The following is a 26,195-nucleotide window of genomic DNA, read 5'->3' as shown; positions in this document are numbered from 1 at the left end:
TCCCCTCCAAATTCATTATGTTAAAATACTACCCTTCAGGACTTCAGAACGTGACTGTATTTGGGCATAGGGACTTTAATGAGGTAATTAAACTTAAATGAGGTCATACTGGCATGCCCTAATCCAATATGCTTGGTGTCCTCGTAAGCAGAGATTAGGACAGACACACACAGAGAGAAGGCCTTGCAAAGGCACAGGGACAAGGCCATCTGCAAGCCAAGGAGAGAGGCCTCACAGGAAAGAAACACTGATAGCACCTTGATCTTGAAGTTCCAACCTCTGGAACTAGGAGAAAATAAATTTCTGTTGTTCAAATCATCCAGTCTGTATTAGTCCATTTTCATACTGCTGTAAAGAAATACCCAAGACTCAGTAATTTATAAAGGAAAAGATGTTTAGTGGACTCACAGTTCCACATGGCTGGGGAGGCCTCACAATCATGGCGGAGGGCAAATGAGGAGCAAAGGCACATCTTACATGGCAGCAGGCAAGAGAGCGTGTGCAGGGAAATGAATTGCCCTTTATAAAACCATTAGATCTCATGAGACTTATTCACTGTCACAAGAACAGCACAGGGAAACCCACCCCCATGATTCAATTACTTCCCACCAGGGCCCTCCCATGACATGTGAGGATTATGGGAGCTACAATTCAAGATGAGATTTGGGTGGGGACACAGCCAAACTGCATCACAATCTATGGTATTTGTTATGGTAGCCCTAGCAAACTAATAAACAGCCCTTTTTTAAAAATCTCACTTAGAACCCTTTTACACTGCTGGTGGGAATGTAAGTTAGTACAACCACTATGGAAAACAGTGTGGAGATTCCTTAAAGAACTAAAAGTAGACCTACCATTTGATCCAGCAATCCCACTCTTGGGTATCCACCAAAAGGAAAATAAGGCATTATAAGAAAAAGATAGATGCATATGCATGTTTATAATAGCACATTTTGCAATTGCAAAGATATGGAACTAACCTCAGTGCCAAGTGGATAAAGAAAATGTGGTGTATATACACCATTGAATACTATTCAGCCATAAAAATGAATGATACAATGTCTTTTCCAGCAACTTAGTTGGAGCTGGAGGCCATTATTCTAAGTGAAGTAGCTCAGAAATGGAAAACCAAATATCATATGTTCTCTCTTATAAGTGAGAGTTAAAGCTACGAGGATGCAAAGGCATAAGAATGATAAAATGAACTTTGGGAACTCACAGGGAAAGGTTGAGAGTGGGGTGAGAGACAAAGACTACATATTGGGTACACTGTACCAGTGAAAATGCACTAAAGTTTCAGAAATCACCACTAAAGAACTTATCCATGTAACCAAAAACCACCTGTACCCTAAAAAACTGTTGAAATTAAAAAAATAAAAATTAAATCTCCTTAGATCCCTCCTTCTTTGAGCTACAGCCATTTTCCTGTGAACATTTTAAAACAAGCTTCTAGTCACTTGTTCAGCTCTCATGTTCTTCTCTGTGCAGTCTGGGCTAGTTGTCACCCCAGCCACTTGATTGAAGCCACCGTTCTCATGGCCACCAATGCTGTCCAGGGTGCCGAAGGAAGTGGTTGCTCCTCTTTGCTCATTTCAGCCCACCTCTCAGGGGCATATGATCCAGTGGTTCGTCCCTCATCCGTCAGACATACTATGTTCTCTCAGTTTCTGTATTACCCTACTCTCTTGCTGTTTCCTACCTCAAGGACTACTTTCTAGTCTCCTTGGCTATCTCTTCTCAACCCCCCAAATTTAGAGTGTCCCAAGCCTCTGTGGTAGACTCTTTCATCTTTCATTTCTAAGCTTTAACTCCCAAATGTTATCTCCAGCACAAACTTTCCCATGACTTTCAGACTCATTTCAGGCTCAACTGCCTATCTGATAGTTCCTTAAGGATGTCTAATGGTCTAATACATCTCAAACTTAGCATGGCCAAATGAAAACACTTGGTTGCAGTTCTTCCCAATTTGGCTCTTTCCCTCATCTTTCCCATCTCAGTAAATTGCGCCAACCTCAGCCCCATTGCTCAAGTCAAATTACAAGAAGTCAACTCGAACTCTTCTCTGATCCCTCACACCCAAATGTCACATTAGCTTTGCTCCTAAATAATGTGACTTTTCAAGTCACATTAGCTTTTCTTCTAAAATGGTTCCCAAATCTATCCACTTCTCCACCTCCTGTCTTCACAGCTGCCAATTTAGTCTGTATGACCTCCATTTTACACCTGGGCCATTGCAAGAGCCTCCTACCTCGCTCCCAGCTCCATCCCTGACTCTAATTACCATCTGTTCTCCTTAAATATGTAAGATAGGTTATGCACTTTCATGCCTAATCCTGCCACTAATATTAAAAACACACTCCCAGCACTACAGGGAAGATATGGTCTGGATCCTGCCTCCCTTTCCAACTTCATCTTCTGCACTTCACTGTGCTCCAACCTTGATCATTTTTTTTCCTAACATACCAAGCTTATTTATACTTTAGGGCTTTTGCAGTAACCAGTGGGTTCCTCCCTTGCCTGGAACAAGTTCTCCCAGGTTTGCTCATGCCTGGTTCTTCTCCTTCAGGCAACAGCACAGATGTCACCCAGGCAAGGATGCTGACCATTACCAGATGAGCTTCCAACACTCACTGTATGGATACTGCTGATGCTCAGCCTAGATCCTCCTGCAGTGAGTGTTGGCTGTTAAGGGCACACAGCTGCCCACCTTCTCTGGGAAATGACTCGCAATGTTCAGGAGCCACCTAACCATGAAGGAAATGGCCTTACTGAGGGCGGCTGAAAGGTGATGACTAGATAAGAGGCCCTGGGGTGTCTACAACCCTGCTGTATGGTTAATGATCCAGAAGCCCTAATGCTCAGCCACGGCTAGACTCTACCCAAGACACATCCTGGCTTACCTCATTATCTCACATCCTTATAATTGTTTCCTGACAGTGTTCCCTCAATGACTCATGCACACCCAAATCCCCACCTCAGACCAGGCTTCTAAGAAACTTGACTAAAGGCACACATCACCCACCTTTTCTTTTTGTTTATTTTACAGCATGTATTATTATTTGAATTCATCTAGTAGATTTATTTGTTTGCTTATTTTCAGTCCTCTTATCTCACTATAAGTTCCTTAAAAATAGGTGATCCATGTCCAGTACCCTTCAAGCCTAGCACCGTGCTTGGTACACAATGATATTACATGAGAAAATGAAAGAATGAACGAAAGACTGCATGCAAAGCCAGCCACACATATTACGTGACTGACTAGCAAAATGCCTGTCTTTTGGCACAAAGGTAAAAAGTGAACACACGGCCTGGGTCGTTACCCTTCCCTTCACAGATGTCAATTTGAATTAATTTAGGACAGTCACATAACTTCACCACTCAAAAGATATTTCTCCCCATGGGTGTTCACAAGCCAATGTATATTATGAGTGATTTATTTCTCAATTTGAGGATAAGCAACTTCTAGGCATAGACTGGAACGTTTCTATTTTTGCAGAAAACATCAAGAATAGTATCATTCCACAAATATGTGTGCTTGATGCTCCAATTACTATTGATAATGATGATTATAATAATAATAATTATCTTTGCTAGCATGTTCTATGCCTTATATATTTATATATGTACTATCTGCTATACATAGATTATCTTCTTGAATCCTTGAAACAACCCTGTAAATGAAGTGGGAACCAGCCCAGCTTTACAAATGAGGGTAATGAAGTTCAGGGCATTTAAATAACTTGCCCAAGATCAGCCAGCCGGAAAGGATTAGAGTCAAATAATTCCAGCACATGTGTCTAGTTTTATGAGCAAACGGGTCCTGTTTAGACGGAAGGTGGTGGGATTGTGCATCCCTCTTTTAATTGTTGCATGAGTTTAGTTGCAAGAGATAGATAACCCAACCCAGAATGGCTTGAGCAAAAAAGGCTTCTGTGATTCTACATCTCATGTAAATTAACATGCAGTGGTACTGTCCAGGGAGCCTCTGACACCAGGTGTTGCTGGACCCAGGAGCTCAAGCAATGTCACTAGGGTCTGCTATTCCTCCCTTTCTCAGAGTTATCTCCATGCCCAGACAGCATCTCCCCACGTGGTATTGGGATGCCTTCTGTAGGTCAAGCTCACACCTTCCTACATTCACTGCAGTGGCATTTCCTGGAAGCCCTAGTGAAATTCTTGTGTTTCCCTACATCTGCATGGGTAGCATATCCACCCCCAGATCCACCCCTGCATCTAGAATAATGCAAAGCCCTGACTGGCCAGGACTGAGTCACACACTCACACTTGGACTAGACTGAGAAGGGAAGGGGATGTATTTCTTCAGCTGAAAATCCAGGTGCCCTGAGTGAAAGAAAGGCAAATCATTGTCAAAACCAGGGGATGGGCCGGGCACAGTGGCTCACGCCTGTAATCCCAGCACTTTGGGAGGCCGAGGCGGGCAGATCACGAGGTCAGGAGATTGAGACCATCCTGGCTAACATGGTGAAACCCCATCTCTACTAAAAATACAAAAAGAAATTAGCCGGGCGTGGTGGCAGGCGCCTGTAGTCCCAGCTACTCGGGAGGCTAAGGCAGGAGAATGGCGTGAACCCAGGAGGCAGAGCTTGCAGTGAGCAGAGATCATGCCACTGTATTCCTGCCTGGGCGACAGAGTAAGACTCCATCTCAAAAAAAAAAAAAAAAAGAAAGAAAGAAAAAAAGAAACAGGGGATGCCCATAAAAATGCCTCCTACTTCCATGATCAATTGACTCATCTGCACTGGCCAGCTCAGTTTACCTTTAGTTTATTTCTCTGGGAAACACCCTTCTTCTCAGACACCCATGATATGTTGTGTGTGGACTAATATACCTCACTCGGATAGACCAGGGAAAGTCTGATGCCATGTGCCACACCATAGCTCTCTGGCCAGCTGCTAAAACATCAGAGTGGGCTTTTGAAGAATCTGCTCAAGAAATTGCTTTTTTATGGTACCTGGGATCTCAATAAGGCTCAAAGCTAAAATTCCTGTTGAGAATTAAACAATATAAACAGGCTGGGCATGGTGGTTCACGCCTGCAATCCCAGCCCTTTGGGAGGTCAAAGCGGGTGGATCACCTGAGGTCAAGATCCTGTTTGAGACCAGCCTGGCCAACCCAGTGAAACCCCGTCTCTACTAAAAATACAAAAATTAGCTAGACGTGGTGGTGCATGCCTGTAATCCCAGCACTTTGGGAGGCTGAGGCAAGAGGATCACCTGAGGTCAGGAGTTCAAGACCAGCCTAGCCAACATCGCGAAACTCCATCTCTACTAAAAATACAAAAAGTACCTGGGTGTGGTGGCGTGATCCTGTAATCCCAGCTACTAGGGAGGCTGAGGCAGGAGAATTGCTTGAATGCTGGGAGGCGGAGGTTGCCATGAGCTGAGATTGTGCCACTGCACTCCAGCCTGGGCAACAGAGCAAGACTCTGTCTCTAAATAAATAAATAAATGGATTTTACTCTGGATACCCAGAATTAGCTACAGCTATGTCACACGGCAACCTTACCTAGACAACACAACTATCACTCAAGTGCCCACCATGTCATTCCGCCACTGCGTGTCCTCTGCTCCCTTCTTGTCTGTGCATCCTTTAGGAGGGCAAGACAGATGGTGAGCAAACTAACAAATGGACGTGATGATTGCAGATAGTATAATCGTATGTGCTAAGAGGCTGAGGCAGGAGAATCGCTTGAACCCCAGAGGCGGAGGTTGCAGTGAGCTGAGATTGCACCACTGCACTCCAGTCTGGGGGACAGAGTGAGACTCTGTCTCAATAAATCAATCAATCAGTAGTACAAGTCAAGCCCCTGACATGTTTTGTTTGAAACCCACACCCATCTCTCTCCTCATGGAATAGCACTTCTTCCTTTCTTTCACCAGCCATGTGGTTTGGTGGCATTAACTTGCTGCCCACAGCAGAGGTGGTCCTGGACTGATCTAAGCCACTCCACCCTCCCCAAGGACAGAGCAATTGGTTCCTGAATAGTGTTTACCTCAATGATAGTCAATGAGCAATAAGGAGATATCTCCTGATGCTTCTGTAAAAGAGAACCCTCTTCCTCTGTTTTTCCCCCTCTCTCTCCAAGTGTGTTGTTTGAAAATGTAGAATCTGGAAATGCTGTAGCTGTTTTACTATCAAGAGTGCTGAGTGCTGAATCTGTAGAACAGAGATGGGATGGGTTTGGGGGTGGAGCGAGGGACAGGTGAAGGTTGAGGACACATAAAGTCATAAGATTGCCAGGTATAAACACAGATAAACAAAATATTTTATGTACCATGCAAAATGTCCCATGTAGTTTTAGAACATAATTGCATTAAAATTATTTATTATTCATCTGAAATTCAATTGGGCATCTTATATTTTTATTTTCTGAATTTGCAACTATATAAAGCTGACACCGTAGAAGGCACAGTCATGAGAGGAAGGGAAATCAGATTCCTCCTGGGGCACCAGCTTCAGCCACTGGATCAAACCTTGAGTGAACACATCAGTAAAAGGAAGTAATCAACTCTCTTGTCGGTTTAAGCTTGAGCTGGGTGTTCTGTGTCTTGCCCCAAAAAGAGTCCTGATGTATTAGTCCATTCTCACACTACTATAAAGAAATGGCTGAGGCTGCATAATTATAAAGAAAAGAGATTTAATTGGCTCACCGTTCTTCAGGCTTTACAGGAAGCACAGTGGCTTCTGTTTCTGGGGAGACCCCAGGAAACTTAGAATCATGCAGTCATGGTGGAAGGTGAAGGGGGACCAGACACGTCTCACATGGCTGGAGCAGGAGGAAGAGAGAGGGGGGAGGTGCCACACACTTTTAAACAACCAGATTTTGTGAGAACTCTATCGTGAGAACAGCACCAAAGGGATGGTGCTAAACCGTTTGTGAAGGATCCACCCCCACGATCCAATCACCTCCCACCAGGCTCTACCTCCAACTCTGGGGATTACAACTTCACATGAGATTTGGTTGGGGACACAGATCCAAATCATACCACCTAACTACTGCATATGGACAGCCTAGGGTGAGATGAAAATTCAAGGCCAGGAAGACTGGAATGCAACCTGGCTAACATCTGTAAAGAAATATCATATAAATCAGAAGAGGATGAGGCTATGGGGGGAAATGAGAAAGGAGAAACAAAGAAGTGTGCCTTGGCGGTGCGTGTGCTGGATGTGGTCAGTAGAGACCAGTCTCCACGACAGATGTACCCCTCTAAGGATAAGCAAATCCCCCTAACATTCACTGAGTCCTAGCATGTCCCAAAGCACGGCGTTAAGCTCTTTACAGACATAATCTCATTTAATACTCTCCCAAATCTATAATTTAGATACTCATATTTATCCCCGTTTGATTACTGAGGGATCTGAGGCTTAGAGGGATTAAATAACTTGACCAAGTCCTACTAAGTGACAGAGCTGGGATTGAACCAAGTCACTTGAACCTCCTGCTTAACCACTCTGCACTTCTCAAGGACGCTAAGAAGCACAGACACCGTTTTATAAATCCTTTTTAATTTTTGTGTGGATATATAATAGTTGCACATATTTGGGCACGCATGTGATATATTGATACTGGTTTACAATGTGTAATGATCAAATCAGAGTAATCGGGATGTCCATCACCTCAAACATTTATGTTTTCTTTGCTCTGGGAACACTACACAACTTTTCTCCTATTTTGATTCCGGTGTATTCTTTCAATTTTCTGATTTTTTTGGTTGTCCATAACTCCCCGAATGTGGAGAAAGTCCTGGCTAGGGGATACGTGTATTTAGGCATCTTGGGCCCTGCATCTCCCACAGTAAATTAAGACGTTGGTTATATTGATACACCAAGTCCGTTTTTGCTTTATCCAAGGAAGTCAGCATCCTTATGCCTGGTCACTTCTGAATCAGAAAGGTTTCCTTTTTCCTTTTGGGCTTTTATGTTGTTCACTGACTTCCAGTTCTTTTCAGATAGCTTTTTAGATTCAAAAGGATTTAGTAGGAAGATAATTTTTTGCTACCGTGCCTGTATTTCTCCCCATGTTAATTCCCGTGGAAGGACTCACGAGAGCCAGTCTCCCCTGGAAGTGCATCCATTGAGTTAGGAATATTTAAGTTTACATGAAAGTAGGTCCCTCCCCATGCCACAAAAGAAAAGAAAAGAGAAAGGCAGCCCCCAGATAGCATCAAAAATGATCCAACTGAACCTATGCTTCTTTTGCAAGATGCTGAGTTCAGTTGAGACATGGAGGAGAAAACTCACTGCTGGCTGGTAGGCCTAAGGTACCCCCTTTGCTCAGTGTCAGAAATAGTAGGTATAAAGCCCAGTGGACAGACACAGTTGATCAACAAATATTTATTTCTTTGTTTTTCTGTAACTCAACTTAGTTACTTTTCTAAGACGCTATTTTCTATGGGTTGGCCGGAAATTAACCTCAGTCTCTTTGTGTTTGCTTCTGAGGTCATGTAAAATGTTGAAGTGAATGAGCTCCTAGTGCTCAGGCTTTGGGTGGGGTGTGTGCATCTAGTCCTCAAGTTGTCTGCCATTTAGCTACTGGACGACCACTGTCTCAGTCATCTTGGCCACATGATACAGAGGCTTTCTGGTAGTTTCTAGCCAATACTGAGGAATGTAGAATCTTTTTTTTTTTTTCAATTATCACATTATTTTTTATTTTTATTTATTTTATTTTATTATTATTATACTTTACGTTTTAGGGTACATGTGCACAACATGCAGGTTTGTTACATATGTATACATGCACCATGTTGGTGTGCTGCACCCATTAACTCGTCATTTAGCATTAGGTATATCTTCTAATGCTATCCCTCCCCCTCCCCCTCCCCCCACCCCACAACAGTCCCCAGTGTGTGATGTTCCCCTTCCTGTGTCCATGTGTTATCATTGTTCAATTCCCACCTACGAGTGAGAACTTGCGGTGTTTGGTTTTTTTGTCCTTGCGATAGTTTCCTGAGAATGATGGTTTCCAGCTTCATCCATGTCCCTACAAAGGACATGAACTCATCCTTTTTTATGGCTGCATAGTATTCCATGGTGTATATATGCCACATTTTCTTAATCCAGTCTATCGTTGTTGGACATTTAGGTTGGTTCCAAGTCTTTGCTATTGTGAATAGTGCCGCTATAAACATACGTGTGCATGTGACTTTATAGCAGCATGATTTATAATCCTTTGGGTATATACCCAGTAATGGGATGGCTGGGTCAAATGGTATTTCTAGTTCTAGATCCCTGAGGAATCGCCACCCTGACTTCCACAATGGTTGAACTAGTTTACAGTCCCACCAACAGTGTAAAAGTGTTCCTATTTCTCCACATCCTCTCAGCACCTGTTGTTTCCTGACTTTTTAATGATCGCCAGAATGTAGAATCTTTCTGAGAGACAATTCTGGGTCTTATCTTCCTGGCTTCACCACCAGCTAGTGATCTGGATTCTTGCTGCTTCCCACTTAGGAAGAAGTTTCACCAGGAACCTTGAGGAGCAAAACTCATCTTCTCTCTTTTATTATCCAACACCCAAGGAAATTGCTCCTCCACCTCAGGTGGGAGGAGCAAAGCCCACACCCAATCCTCTGCTTTTAGACAAAACATTTTGCCCACAGCCTATATTATTCCTCCTTCTTTATTGGGCTGAGATGGTATGTTTATATCCCAGCTCCATCTTTTGGTTTTATTTTAAACAATCCTACATTTCTAAGGTTTTGTGAATTTGAAATATAAAAGCCAGAAAGGATCTTAACTACTCATGTAGATCCAGATACACAAATTATTATTGAACATGTATATGATTTGAATATACATATTTTAGCTAGGCTAAACCAAACTGCTCTAACAAGTAAGTCCCCAAATGCAATGTCTCAAACACAATAGGGGTTTATTTTTCATAAAAGTATAGGGTGGGTGTTCCAGTTACCAAGGAACTCCCATCCACAGGGTGATTCAAGAGCCTAGGTTCCTTCCACCTTGTGTTTCTGCCTTCCCACAATACCTCATTGTTGCCTGATGATCAAGGGGTCACTGCATCCAAGGTCCAACTAGCAGAAGTAGAAAAAGAACATGGAGTAGACTCACTTGCTCTCTGAAAGGCCCTGGTCCTGAAATAGGACACATTATTCCCTCCTATTCCATTCTTAGACACATGACCACACCCCACAGCAAAGGAAGCTGGGAAATGTTTTCCAACTTTGTGGCCCGAAAGAAGAGGAGCATGGAGTTAATTGAGAGCCATACGTTGTCAAAAACACTAGCTTAAATACTCATGCTACATGCAACTCCTCTAACCTATTTAGTCTTCAAAAAGAAACAAATTTGAACAAGCTTTAAAGTTTAGGGGCTTAGTATAAAATTGAATGCAGAGATGCCTGCAGGCAAACAGGAACACTTTAGAGTTTTTTATCCTTCCTTCCTCGGGTAAGGGATATGATAATTAACTCAAAGCAGAAGAGTTTCAATGACCAAGGGTCCCCGTAACAGCTTCCCTTTTCTCTCTTTTTTTTTGAGACAGTGTCTCACTCTGTCACCAGGCTGGAGTTTAGTGGCGCGATCTCGGCTCACTGCAACTTCTGCCTCTTGGATTCAAGTGATTCTCCTGCCTCAGCCTCCCGAGTAGCTGAGATTACAGGCACACACCACCACGGCCGGCTAATTTTTTGTATTTTAGTAGAGACGGGGTTTCACCGTATTGCCCAGGCTGGTCTGGAACTCCTGAGCTCAGGCAGCCCACCCACCTCAGCCTCCCAAAGTGCTAGGTTTACAGGCGTGAGCCACCGCGCCCAGCTTTCTCTTCTTTAGTCTTGCTCAGTGTTTCCAAATTTTAGCATGCGTGATGATTGCTGCGCAGGGCTGCACAGTGAACCATGCAAAATAAAACGTATGTGCAACTAAGCACATCTTCAGAATGAATTTTGATTATACACAATACCACCGTACGCACCTGCTGACATAAACTGCCTCTATGTAAAACATTATTCCTCTGCACAAGGAAATCCTGGGCATGGAAATTGTACGATTTGGTATCTCACTACATTCTCCCACTTCATGAGCATGGATAGGTAAGAACTGCCCCAAAAGACCAGAGCCAGACTCCAGTGGAGCTCATGTTCTTGTCTTTGGAGGGCTTGGTCATCCTCCCCAGACTCAGCCACTGGAACAATCCCATGCGTGTGGGCAGCTCTGTCATTAAATCACTTTGAACAAACCCCTAGAGAAAATGAGTGAATCACGCACTGTATTAAGCATGAGTGGATGTTCTATCTAAGAGGAAGGACAGTTGAAGTCCTCATAGCTGTTTATCCACCACGCACAGGGGTGTTCTGGTTCATCCCAGAGCCTTGTCAGAGATACAGGAGGATCAGAGTTAGGAAGGATTGGCGCTGTTGAGGAAATTGAAATGAATGCTGGTCTCCATGCAATTTACACGAAAAATAAATTGTTTTACTCTGTAGGTAATTCCAAAAGAAGAATTTCCAGGAATATATTGAGCAATAAAATAGATAACTTTCTCTTTAATGGAAACAGATGAGAACTTTGAAGGACCTAGAACGTATCTGCATAAAATTGTGATACATACATTGTGATGTCAGTCTCATTTTCTTAGCCATGAATTCCTTTGCCCTGTTGGCTTCTGGTTGGGCTCGGTCATTGAGAAGAGCCAGAGGAGGTGTGAGGGCAGGAGGAGGCTGTAATTGGGGTATTTGCTACCCCGCCTGCATTCTTGCAGGGTTTCCCTTGACATCTCCATTGCTGTCTCCTTGATGTCTCCATTTGGGGCATCTGGCACCCAGCCTACCTCCTTGCAGAGTCTTGTCTGGGTGGCTTGCTCCTCTGATTGGAGGTCTCAGTGGGGTATGCCCACCTCCTCTACAAGGCTCTCTCTGGTCTCTGGATTCTGGTAATGACATTCTCCCCTTGCCCTTTAAGGTCACGGGGCCTGCTGTTCCTGCCCTTGTCACACCCCGCTAACATTTTTGTTAAGCTCTTGTTAAACTTGCTTCAAATTATCCTGAGCGTGCCGTCTGTTTCCGCTGGTACCCTGGCTGATCCACGGTTCCTTTTCCAAATGTGGTTCTCAGATGTTCACAGCGATTCTGTGAGCTACTCGGGGTCTTTTCAATTAAACTCTTTTTCTGTCTCCATCGGCTGAAGTAAATATCTGTTATTGTAACTGAGAACCCTGACTGACATGGAAATGGATAAATCTCCCTTGGGCAGGAGCCTTGACTGTCTACCTGCGCTATTACCAAGACTGGCACTTAGTAGGAATTCAATATATATTTGTCGAATGACTAAATGAATAAGTGAATGAATGAATGAATGTCAACCTTACCTGGACAACACAACTGTCACCCAAGTGCCCGCCACCTCATTCCCTCACTGTGTGTTCTCTGCTCCCTTCTTTCTTGTCTGTGCATCCTTTAGGAGGGCAAGACAGATGGTGAGCAAACTAACAAATGGGCATGATAATTTCAGATAGTATAATAGTATGTGCTAAAAAAGCATTCTTTAAGCAACTGCAAGGTGCCTAGATATGAAGGAGGATGGGAGCTCACGAAGTCAAGGGAGACTTGGAAGGCACCTTAGGGTATCTGTAGGAAGTGCCAATTATAAACATGATTTTTTAAATTTACAATTCAGTGCCCATTCAATATTGTAAAACATTACAAAGCATCTACACTGGCCCAGGCTCCTGGCAGGTCCTAAGCTGATTTCATTATTGCTTAATGAGCTGTATACAATATCCTGGGATCTTTGAGGATGAGATAGTTCCTCTGATCACTGACATCACCTGAAAAGAAATTTTAAGTGCCACGTTTTCTTTATCCAGTCTATCACTGATGGGCAGTTGGGTTGATTCCATGTCTTTGGTGTTGTGAACATATGCCTACATGGGTCTTTATAATAGAATGATTTATATTCCTTTGAGTATATAAAGTGGTACATATACACCATGGAATACTATGCAACCATAAAAAAGAACAAGACTATGTCCTTTTCAGGAACATGGGTGGAGCTGGAGGCCGTTATTCTTATAGCAAACTATTGTGGAAACAGAAAACCAAATACTGCATGTTCTCACAATGATGACAACAGATGGGCACAGAGAGGGGAACAACAGACACTAGGGTCTGACAGAGGGTGGAGGGTGGAGTGGGGCAGCAAATTGGGAAAAATAACTAATGGATACTAGGCTTAATACCTGGCTGATGAAATAATCTGTACAACAAACCCCCATGACCCAAGTCTACCTGTGTAACAAACCTGCACTTCTACCCCTGAACTTAAAAGTTAAAAAAACATTTTAAGTGGGTACTCTAATAAAAAAAAAATCAGCCCCTGTTTCTATGTTTGTTATGTAGCAGTAAATAGCAATTGAGGGGATCTAGCAATTTCAGAAATTTCCATGCTACAGTACCAGGAGGTTATGCATTGGATTTGAAAGTTAATCCATTAGTGTTACTTTTGTTTTACTTTTCGGATATTTTACTTGCAAGGAAGAATGACATCCCTATTTTAAGACTTTCTGCAGAGTCCTTTCATGAGATTTCAGTTAATTAGTGTGGGATCAGCAGACCATATTGAGTTTATTATCATAAAGTTGATAGAGAAATCAGCCACCTATGACACGGTTGCAGCATTAAGTGAAGAAACGCTATTTTCTTCAGCAAACATTTCAGCAAATAAAGATTCCTCAGCAGCAGTCAGTTTTAAAATTCTGAGTTAAAATTACTGAGAATTATTAGATATTCCAATCTATGTGAAAGCGCTTTGCTACTCTTTGTAGAAGACTTAGTTAATGATATCGAGGTAGAGAACAATGATAGATTTGGCTTGAATTTTATGCTAAAGGCATGCAAATATTCAATCATTGCAACCTTACTTATCTATTAAGGTATAATTGCCATTTGGGAGCTTTGTTGCCTTCCAAGTACCCGAGTTTCATGTTTTTTCAAGTTTTATTATTATTATTATTATTTAAAAAAAAACCCTGCTCATTGAAGCTGGCAGCCTCCAACTTCAGCAATGCTTTTCTATCCAGGCAGAATTAAAAGCTATGGGGCATATCGTTTTCTATTTCCTTGCCAGCCACCTCCTCACCTGGACTTCAGATGGTGAGGGGGCACCCCCCTATTGACATTACAAAGGGAAAGGACAGCAGAACCCTCGTTGGGCTGAGAACCTGACTGTTCTCTCCATTCTGAAGAACACTGTGTCTCTCATTTTTTTCATGGTCGTGTGACTCTTACCAGAATGATTTGTAGCAACGTCTTGTCTCCTGTCTTTGTGAAGACAGAATGAGAAGCCACAGAACACTATTACAGGTGAGAAAGCTGCTGAGGATTTGGCTTTTATGGTCATCCAAATGCTGGAAAAGTCATGTAGTCGCCAAATCCAGAGCATGACCTATTTCAATACCATTTCTCACGGTAGATAGACTGTCGTGTGCTGAGAATCCCTAAAGCCAGAGAGGGACAAGTTGGGCGTTTGGTCTAGTTGTCCCTTATAAATGGCACCATTTTGGAACCAGATCGTGACACTCACCATGGCAAATGTGAGAACTGCCCACTCATGCTCCAAGGCCCGAAATGTAGAAAAACTCTATAAATCCCAACCCCAACGACTAACCCCAAATTTGAAGAGTTAGAAAGATATAAATTGACAGCAATTTGTGTACTTCCCAAAGAAAACCTGTACATTGACTCTCAGAATTTTAACCTTAGCAATATCCCGATATATACTTTGCAGGAAATAAAATCAGCTACTTAGAAGGCTTTTGAAACATCTTTTTGATTAAGGAGGAAGAAACATCACAAGAAAATCCATATTATAGCTGGTACAGTTTTCATACCTTTGATACCAGCTTAATGAACAGAAAATAAATGACTGGATGAGTATATAATTTATTCTGAACCTTAAAAAGGCCCTTTATTTCCAGTAAATGAACTCAACTAGCATATTGCTGAAGAATAATGCATTGGGTATGTAACTTTTTCCTATTGCCACAGAAGATATGTCTGTCTTACATATCAAAACATATCAATCCTCTTGATACCATGTGCCTACTTTCTTTCTTTTTTTTTGAGATAGAGTCTTGCTGTGTCGCTCAGGCTGGAGGACAGTGGTGTGATCTCAGCTCACTGCAATCTCTGCCTCCCAGGTTCAAGAGGCTCTGCTGCCTCAGTCTCCCGAGTAGCTGGGATTATAGCTGGGATATAGCATGCACCACCACATCCGGCTCATTTTTGTGTTTTTAGAAGAGACAGGTGTTCACGATGTTGGCCAGGCCGGTCTCAAACTCCTAACCTCAAGTGATCCTCCTGCCTCGGCCTCCCAAAGTGTTGGGATTACAGGTGTGAGCCACTGTGTCCAGCCCACAGGTGCACACTTTCATCTGTGACCTGTTGAATTATTAATCCATTCCTTCCCGTCAGGTTCAGCTTCTCTTTCCACCAGCTTTGGCCTCTTATGTGTAAAAGCAGAGCGGCCGTGGTGCTCAGCCTTGGTGCTGTTAGGCCAGCATGCGTCATTCCGCCTTTCTCTTCTCATGGACACTCCTCCTCAGGTTTTGAGTATTGCCTCTGTTCCCTCATTTTTAATTTTTATCTTCTATATACTCACAGTTGATGTTGAGTATGTGTGGAAGGAACAGGTTCTGTTCTTGTGACTCAAGACAGCAGCAATATTCGGTTTACAGTCTGCACATGAGCATAACTTTCGGTGGATGTGCAGACTTACTTTGTGATAGGAAAACTTCGAGTGCTTATAGGAGCCAGTGGATGCTGTGAAGTGGGCCAGGGTGGGGAGAGGGTCCAACATGACAAACCACGCAACTACGACTTCTAGTTCATGGGGCAGCTGCCTCTCAGTGCAGACAAACGACGTCATGCCAGAAGTGTACCCAAGAGTGGCAGATTTTCTAGTTTTTTCATAAAAGCCAGAATTGTATATTTTTATATGAAACATCTTTATTTATAGGCTGGCGACTAACTCTGTTTCTTTTAAAACACCAGGCTGACCAAACAAAACACATCTGCAGGCAGATCTGCTTTCCAGGATGCCTGTTTTCACGTTCTGGTTTGCATTCTGTCTGTTTTCTTCTTTCTCTACCGTCTGATTTCCCACTCATTTTTAGCCACCACGGTGCTGGGACCTGCCCTGCTGGCCACTCTCACTGCCTTTTACAAACACATCACAACCCATAAATATAGGAAAAATGGAAGTTATTAATGTCTCAGCTGATATCAGAAATCTGCCAAGGGAGAGAGCAATCTTTATTCCAAAAAAAAATGTTCTAATATAATAAAAAGAATATTGGCTGCACACAGATGTTTATAGCAGCTTTATTCATAATTGCCAAAACTTGGAAGCAACCAAGATGTCCCTTAATGGATGAAGAAATAAACTGTGGTACATACATACAATGGAATAATATTCAGCACTAAAAATAAATGAGCTATCGAGCCATAAAAATACATGGAAGACACTGAGAGTCATATTCCTAAGTGGAAGAAGCCAGTCTAAAGCTATAGCTACACACTGTATTGATCCAAGTATATGACATTCTGGAAAAGATAAAACGGTGGAGATAATGAAAACATCGGTAGTTGTTAGGAGTTGGGGGAGGGAGGGTTGGATAGGTGGAACACAAATTTTTACGGCAGTGAGACTGTTCTGTGGGATACTATAATGATGGATACATGATACTATGCTTTGTGTATATAGAACTATACACTACAAAGAGTGAACCTTAATATAAACTGTGGACTCTAGTTATTAGTAATATATCAGGATTGATTATTCTGTAAAATAAGCATTAATTAAAGTAAAAGAATATGGGCTTAGAATTTGAAGTAAACTAAGCTCCTATTAAATTCTGTGAGCTTTAATGTCCTCACAAAAGAACACCAGGCCGGGCGCGGTGGCTCACACCTGTAATCCCAACACTTTGGGAGGCAGAGGCAGGTGGATCACCTGAGGTCAGGAGTTTGAGACCAGCCTGGCCAATATGCTGAAACCCCATCTCTACTAAAAATACAAAAATTAGCCAGGTGTGGTGGCCCACACCTGTAATTCGAGGTACTCGGGAGGCTGAGGCACGAGAATCACTTGAACCTGGGTAGTGGAGATTGCAGCAAGCTGAGATTGCACCACTGAACTCCAGCCTGGACAATAGAGCAAGACTCTGTCTCAAAAACAAAACAAAACAAAAATAAAACAAAAAACAAACAAACATAAAAAAACACCACCACTTAGTCGGATGGGTTTTGTGAGTGCTAAATGCAAATACTCTCACAAGGCCTTTGCATGGGTGTTTACAATTTCAAACTTTTATCTTTCTAGCCATAGCCTAAGTGTCATCTATGCACCGTAGGAGCAAGAAGTTTGCTGAATGAACAAATGAATAAGAGACCCTGTTCCTTTTTGTTTGTTTTTTGGTTTTTTTTTTTTTTTTTTGAGACGGAGTCTCACTCTGTGCCCAGGCTGGAGTGCAGTGGCGCGATCTCGGCTCACTGCAAGCTCCGCCTCCCGGGTTCACGCCATTCTCCTGCCTCGGCCTCCCGAGTAGCTGGGACTACAGGTGCCCGCCACCGCGCCCGGCTAATTTTTTGTATTTTTAGTAGAGATGGGGTTTCACTGTGTTAGGCAGGATGGTCTCGATCTCCTGACCTCGTGATCTGCCCGCCTCGGCCTCCCAAAGTGCTGGGATTACAGGCGTGAGCCACCGCGCCCGGCCGGAATAATTTTTTTCATTGTTCATGGGCTCATTTCCCTCACTGTTGCTCCAGTCCTTGGAAGAATGACTATCAACATAGCACCCCCGTCCAACACAGAACCCCCCCAAACGCACTTCCTCCCCCTGAGATTCTAGGTATATACCTAAGCCAGGTACCCACTTCATTTACCAAAGGAAATAAAATCAATGAAAATGAGAACACTTAAAGAGTTAATTAAAATGCCAAGATGTAGCATTAATAGAAGTAATTATCTAAGGTGTATTCAATCAGTTGTTAACTAAACCAATAAAAAGTTAATCAAGAATAATTTGCTATTTGATATTGACGTTTTATATTTCTCATTCATGCTAAAGAAAATCCCATTAAAGAATCTAATTTACTTTGCATTAAATTCGCCTTTACAAGAATTGAAATCAAATCTTGCCAGATGATAATAATGAAAGCAGCAAAATCATTGTGGAGATGAAGCCCTGTGTTAGGAAGGAAATAAGCCAAAGGCCAAACTCTTTCCAGTCGTTCTAATCTGGTTTGCAAAAAATATATCTGTTGCAAATAAAATATTGTTTACACATGCTGCATGCATGTGTAAAGAATAGGACAAGGTTAAGCCGGACTCTGCACCCCCAGAGCTTCTAACCTATACAAACATATCCACAAATATCAAGTAATTATGCCACATATGCAAATGTATGCAAAGTATGCTTAGCCTGCAATTGCAGTATAGTAAAAATAATAATAATAATAATAGACTTGTTCATAAATCCAAGGTCTGATTCTCATGGATACAAACTTAAAAATCCTCGTGTAAAATAGAATCAGAAATACTACGATGAATAATGAAACGAAAGTGCTTTCAATCACTACAGATAGAAGGGTCCATTTGCTTACATTACATCTGATAAAGTACTTAATGATTGGTACTATAGCTCATTTATTTTTGACCTGAGAAGGCTAAAGTATATGTGTGTGCACACGTGTGTGTACACATACGTGTTTGCTTTGCTTTGCCTTGTGTAGGAGAGCTAACTCCAACCACTGGTTTTTAACAGCATTATGAAGCTATATCTAGACTTTGCAACAAAAATGGGATCCATTAGCAATGACATAAACAGACAAGATATGGGAGCAGGCAGCCCGCAGCCTGTACTTGCTGCCTCTGGCTTAGAAATACTGCCTCTCTTACTGGACTGAACCGTCCTCAAGCCTGTTGTTTTATTCACTTGTATATTCTTATTTCCTAGCATTTTGGAAGAGCTCAATAACAGTTTAAACGATTAAAGAACTTATCAGTGGACTTCATTAGAAATAAAATCTCAGGGATAATTACCGAAAATAAGAAAAAAATAGTGCGTAACTTCTTAAAAAAGAAGAAGAAAAATTGAAGGAAGAGAGAAAAATTTCATCCAAAGAAAAACAAAACAGAGAAGAAATAAATTAAGCTTTAAAAGCCTGGATAAATAGAAATCAAAAATAAATAACAAATCGAAAAGCACAAAAAATGAATTCAAATATACAAGTGGTGATAACCCATGAAAATGAATTAAATTCTACGTTTAAAAGACCGATGTTGTCAGGGAAAAAAAACTAAAAAATAAGGACATAAAAATATTGAAAATAAAAGCTTGGAAAGTTATATACTGTACTAATCAAATTCTAACCAAAAGAAAGTTGGTGTAAATATATAATGATCAAGAAAATCAGACTTTAAAGCAAAAGGTCTACGTAGACATAAAGATGGTCACTAGCTGTCTATCCATATGCTTGCATTCTACGCGCTCACTGTGTGCATAAATGTCAAAATAATATTCTTCTACAACTTTGCTCCTCTTCTTGGTTGAAAACAACTTTATTAGACATAAGGAAGCCCATTGAATAATGGAGGATTAAATTGTAGAACTTGTCAGTGAGAGAAGTTGTAAAACCCCATTCTTCTGAAGTCCAAGAAACCTAAGAAAATAGGGCCAAGGGCCATTTTTGGAATGGCATTATGGTTTAGGGACTCTAGTGTCTCAATGGAGATCCTTGAGAATACTTAGAATGAATGCCAACTGAGTGCCCCTTGGCCGAATCCCTAGGGTCAGTTGCTTAATATTCAAGGGATTTTGCTCTCACACACAGAAGAGCCCTCAGAATAGTGCAATTACAGGATCCAGTGCATTTTTTTCTGTTGTTTAAATAAATTTTGTCTCCCTTTCATGCACTCATCTTATAATTATGGACACCTAATATGTGCCATCCATTCAGCAAGTATTTTTGATAATCTCCTCTCCAAGCATTCTATTAGGAACTGAAGACTACTGTTTTGTTATCAAAATGTAAACAAAACATGCATAGTCTATGCCCTTGTGAAGCACAGTATCTGGCAGGAAAGATAGATCTTAATCAAATAATTACAGAAATAAATATAAAATTTTATCTCTGACAAGTGCTATGAAGGAGAGATATAAAACCAGAAGAACTATCATTGTTGAGGTTGGTTTATTAAGAGAAGTCAGAGGAGACTTCTCCAAGGAAGTGGTGCTTAATCAGAGATGTAAAGGATGAATGGGAGGGAACCAGGATAACAGGGGAGGGAGAGGGTGTTCTAGGCTGAGGAAATAGCATACACAAAGAATCTGCCGTAGGAGAGGGCATGCAGACACAGATCAGAAAGCAGGTCGGCGGGGCCAAAGAAGAGAGCAAAGAAGAGTGTTGTGCCGGTGCGTATGGAGAAGAGCGAAACATATGTGTCATTCAGGGTCTCATGGAAGAATTTTGCCATTCCAAGGCAATCAGATTATTTGTTTTATGCCGTTGCATTGTTTGAACTCCTTATAAATTTTTGTAATTAATCCCTTGTAAGATGGATAGTTTGCAAATATTTTTCTCCCATTCTATGGATTGTCTCTTCACTTGTTGATTGGAAAGTTGGTTGTTTTGGAGTTTTTTTCTTTCCTTTTTTTTTTTGGAGGGAAGAGGGCGGAAGCATGGTAAGGGCTTTTCCTGGCTGGAGTATAAATAACATATTATTGAATAAGATTTAGAGTTGGAAATGCCAATTAGTGAACTATTTATATCACCCAAACACAGGCAGGAGAAAATGGCCACATGAATGAGGGAGTTTGTGGGTTGCGATGGACATGATGGATATGGAGGGAAAGGTTTGGACTAAACTGGGATTCAGAAGGCAGGATAAAGAGGATTTGGTGATGGATGGACAGGGAGATAGAGGAGATGTCTCAGAAGCCTCAGGCTATGGCTTCAACACCTAGCTAGCAGGTGTTGTCTTCCTCTGAGACAGAAAACCTGAAGTGGACCAAGTTTTTGGTGGAAGAGCATCGGCTGAGGCATGAGTATATTGAGCTCTCAGTGCCTTAGGAATTAGACATTACGTGCAAATATGAACACGTTCCAGCGCCTCAACCTTGAAGAGTTCTGTCTTGGAAGGCAATGTCTTTAAAAGGACAACGATAACGCAAGTGAATTTAACATTCAAAATCATAAAGCTTTTTATGATTTTTAAATCACAAAGAAATCATTCTGCATGCTGGTCCTAACAACCTTCTTCATTCTTCCTTTATATGCTGTTATAGTTTGAAAACAATATATGGTCTAGGTTGATACATCCTCATTTGGGACAATTCTAACCTTCTTATTCATTCAGCAAAAATTTTCTAAGATTTTACTATATTCCAGCTACGTCAGCCTGCCTTTAATATAGCGTCTACTTAAGTATCATAATAATTGCCACTGTGGGGGGATATTCAAACCAGTTTTCTCAAACTGAAGACTATCATTGAACAAACTCATATTAGCAATAAATTGGAAAATGGAAGGTATCCAGCGGCATAAAAGTGAGGCAGAGGGTCATTTTATACATAAAGCAAATAATTACACACATATGTTAAAAGGGCCCTGTAGGATACACAACGAAACTTTAGCAGTGGCTCTATCTGAGTGGCGGGATTACTGCTCATTGCTGTTTTATTCTTTATGCTTGTGTATATTTTCCAAGTGTTCTACAATAAATCTGAGTCAACTTTTATCCCTAATGCTAGAAAATGGAAGTCTACCTCTTTAGACTGGAAGGCAGACATCACTGATTGCAAAACGACAGCCATTTCTCCCTTTTCCTTGCAAAGAGAAGAACACTTTTGCTCAGACATCGAGAGTGAACATCTAGGCCCAGAACCAGGGAACTAAAATCAAAATTGTTCTACACCAAGTGTATTGGCATTCTAGGGCTGCCATTAGAAATTTCACAAACTTGAATCACTTGAAGCATTGTAAAGTATCCTCTGTCATTTCTCAAGGTAGAAGAATGAAATCAGTGTGTTAGCAGAACCATGCTCTGTCTCCTAAGACTCTAGGGGAAGATCCTTTTTTGCCTCTTCCTGACCTCCAGTGGTTGCCAGCAATCTTTGGCGTTCCTTGGTGCCTAGATCCATGACTCCCATCTCCGCCTCTGTGATCAGATGGCATTCTCTCTGCTTCCGTGTCTATTCCCAAATCTCTCTCTTCTTATATGGGCAGCAGTCATTAGATTAGGGTCTTAACTTGACTACATCTGCAAAGACCCTGTTTCCAAATAAGGTCCCACTCATAGGTACTGAGGGTTAGAACTTGCACATATCTTTTGCGAGGACACTGTTCAGTCATTTCATCAACAAATGGTGTCAGAAGAACTGTATGTCTACACACAAAAGAATGAAGTTGGGCCCTTACCTTACACCATCTACAAATTTAACGCAACATAGATTAAAGACCTAAACGTAAAACCTCTCAAACTATAAAATACTTAGAAAGAAACATAACGAAAAAGCTTTGTGACATTGGATTTGGCAAGGATTTCTTAAACACATAAAATTAACCATTATAGTGTTAATGTCTGGAATATATAAATAATTCCTCCAACTACAGCTCAACCACAAAAAGATAAACAAATTTAAAAATGAGCAAAGAACATGAACAGACATTTCTCCAAAGAAGATGTGCAAATGGGTAATAACAAGCACGTGAAAAGATGGTCAACATCCTTAATCATTGGGGAAAAGCAAATCAAAACCACAGTGAGATATTACTTCAAACCCACTGGGATATTTACTGTCAAAAAAAAAAAAGCCAGAAAATAACAAATGTTGATGAGGATGAGGAGAGACTGAAACTCTTGTGCACTATTGGTGGAAATGTAACATGGTACTGCTTTTGCGGAAAACAGTATGACAATTCCTCAATTGAACATAGAATAACCCTATGATCCAGAAGTTCCACATCTGTGTATATATCCCAAAGAATTGACAGCAAGGTCACAAAGGGATATTCGGACACCCATGTTCATAGCAGCTTTATTCACTATAGCCAAGAGGTAGAATCAACCCAAATGTCCATCAGTGGATGAACGGATGAGCAATATGTGATCTATACATACAGTGGAATATCATCCAGCCTTAAAAATAAGGAAATTTGGACATATGCTACAATATAAGTGAAGCTTGAGGACATTTTTCTAAGTGAAATGAACTAGTCACAGAAAGATAAATGCTGCGTGACTCTACTTATATGAGGTACCTAGAGTAGGCAAATTTATAGAAACAAAAAGTGGAATGGTGGTTGCCAGGGGCTTGAGAGAAAAGGTAAAGGGAAGTTGTTGTTTAATGTGAGTAGGGTTTCAGTTTTGCAAGATGAAGTTCTAAAGATAGGTTGCACAACGATGTGAATATACTTATCATTATTGAACTATACACTTGAAAATGGTTAAATTGGAAACTTTTATATTATGTGTATTTTATCGTAATTTTAAAATTGTTTTAAATACTAATTTAAAGTTTAGTTGGAAATTGACTAAACTCAGATATCAAATGCAGAAGATTTTAGTCTTAAAAACCTTCTATTGCATTGAATAAAAATGTCAACAAGTCTGGGGCCGTCTTGCCTGTGTGCACCCATCCACCTGTAGTGCCCATTATCGCCACCATCAGGAGGGCAAAACCCACAGATTTCACAGGGACTAGGACAGGGGAAGAGACAGATTTGATCTGGGGATGGTGGTGAGGATCAGACCCTTTATCAGCCAGAAGTGACAAACTCGTCTGAGATGGAGAGGCAAAACCCATCATCTTTCCCTGCTAAAACGGAGAGCCTAGCAATCACCTTGACCTGATTCACGTATTTAGAATACTCCGTTGAACCACATCAGGATGCACATTTTTGGGGAGAGTTCAAGCGATTCTCCTGCCTCAGCCTCCCAAGTAGCTGGGATTACAGATTCCTGCCACCGTGCCCAGCTAATTTTTGAATTTTTTAGTAGAGACAGGGTTTCACCATGTTGGCCAGGCTGGTCTCAAACTCCTGAACCCAAGTGATCCTCTCGCCTCAGCCTCCCAAAGTGCTGGGATTACAGGCATGAGCCACTGCACCCAGCCAGGATGCACATTTTTAAGTGCACATAAAACATCAGTTAAACAATATCCTAGGCCATAAAACAGATACCAATACAGTTTTAAAAATTGCCATCCTACAAAGCATAATATCAATGACATCAAAATTAAATTTAAGATCAGTAACAGAAAGAAATCTGGGAAATTTACATATGGAAATTAAACAATAATTTTCTAAATATCCAGTGATTTAGAGAGGAAATCCCAAAGGAAATTAGAAAATATCATGAACTAAATAAAATTTCAACACAATAGATCTAAATTTATGGAATAAAGTGGAGCTCAGAAAGAAATTTACAGCATGTGTAAAAATTAACTCAATATCAATTTTTTTCATGCATTAAACTCTGTCCTGTGATCCTTCACACTTAGGAAAGAGATTATTGTATATATATTGCTTCAGGGAAGATAGGGCATGACAAAAAGAGAAAAATAAGAATTCTTTTACTTCTGAGTTTCAAAAAATTGAAGAAGAGGTAACTACTACAAGCAAAGAAAACCACAGGCTAATATTCCTGAGGAATGTAGGTGCAAAAATCCTCAAGAAAATACTAGCAAACTGTATTCAATAGCATATTAAAAGGATTGTTCAACATAACCAAGTGGAATTTACCCCCGGATGCAAAGATGTTTCAACATATGCAAACCAATTGATGTGATATACCACATTAACAGAATGAAGAATAAAAATCACATGATCATCTCAGAAGATGCAGGAAAAACAATTGGAAAATTCAATACATTTCTGTGATAAAAACTCTTATCACTGTAGGTATAGAAGGAATTTACCTCAACATAATACAGACTGTATATGAAAAACTCACAACTAACATCATACGCAAGGGTGAAAATCTAAACACATTTCCTCTAAAATCAGGAACAAGACAAGGATGCCCACTCTCATCACACTAGTCAACATAGTACTGGAACTCCTAGCTAGAGCAATGAAGTGATTTTTTAAAAAAACAAAAGGCATTCAAATTGGAAAGAAAAAAGTAAACTTGTCTCTGCAAATGACATGACCTTATATATAGATAACCCTAAAGATGCCACGAAAAAGTGCTAGAACTAATAAACAAATTTAGTAATGTTGCAAAATACAAAATTAACATACAAAAGCCAGTTTCATTTCTTTTCTTTTTTTTTTCTTTTTTTTTTTTTTTTGAGATGGAGTCTCACTCCATTGCCCAGGCTGGAGTTCAATGGTGCGATCTCGGCTCACCTTAACCTCCACCTCCTGGGTTCAAGCGATTCTCCTGCCTCAGCCTCCCAAGTAGCTGGGATTACAGGCGCACGCCACCACGCCTGGCTAATTTTTGTATTTTCAGTAGAGATAGGGTTTCACCATATTGGCCAGGCTGGTCTTGAACTCCTGACCTTGTGATCCACCTGCCTCAGCTTCCCAAAGTGCTGGGATAACAAGCGTGAGCCACTGCACTCGGCCCATACACCAATACTGAACTATCTGAAAAAGAAAGAAAGAAAACATTCCATTAGTGACTCTCTCTCTCTCTCATACACACACATACACACATACACACACACACATACACACACAAAATAGCATCATAATAAAATTCTTTGGAATAAACTTAAGGAGTTGAAAAATCTGTACACTGAGAATTGTAACACATATTTGAGAGAAATTGAAGATGCTGCAAATAAATAGAAAGATATTCCACGTTCATGGATTGAAAGAATTAATATTGTTAAAATGTCCACACTACCCAAAGTGATCTACAGATTCAATGCAGTCCCCCTTGAAATTCCAATGGCATTTCTCATAGAAATGTTTTTTTTAATTCTAAGATTTATATAAGATCACAAAAGACCCCAAATAGCCAAACAATATTGTATTGAGCAAAAAAGAAGAAAGCGAGAGGTGTCACACTACCTAACATTTGGCAGATTTTAAAAGTTACATAAACTTCCATATGACCCAGCAATTCCACCTTCAAAAAGAAATGAAGACATATGGCTGCACAGAAACGTATAGGTTGAGTATTCAAATCAGCAGTATTTATAA

General features: G+C 41.0%; 1 protein-coding gene across 2 annotated transcripts in view; it reads left to right on the top strand.

The window, feature by feature from the left end:
- Nucleotides 1-26,195, top strand: part of TMEM132D (transmembrane protein 132D) — an 820,982-nt gene that overhangs the window by 632,733 nt on the left and 162,054 nt on the right. The gene's annotated exons all lie outside the window — the stretch shown is intronic.

Source organism: Pan paniscus, chromosome 10 (genome assembly GCF_029289425.2).
Source record: "Pan paniscus chromosome 10, NHGRI_mPanPan1-v2.0_pri, whole genome shotgun sequence".
NCBI classification, from domain to species: domain Eukaryota; kingdom Metazoa; phylum Chordata; class Mammalia; order Primates; family Hominidae; genus Pan; species Pan paniscus.
Note: the sequence above shows the minus strand (reverse complement) of the source record. Positions and strands in the feature narration are given on the sequence as shown.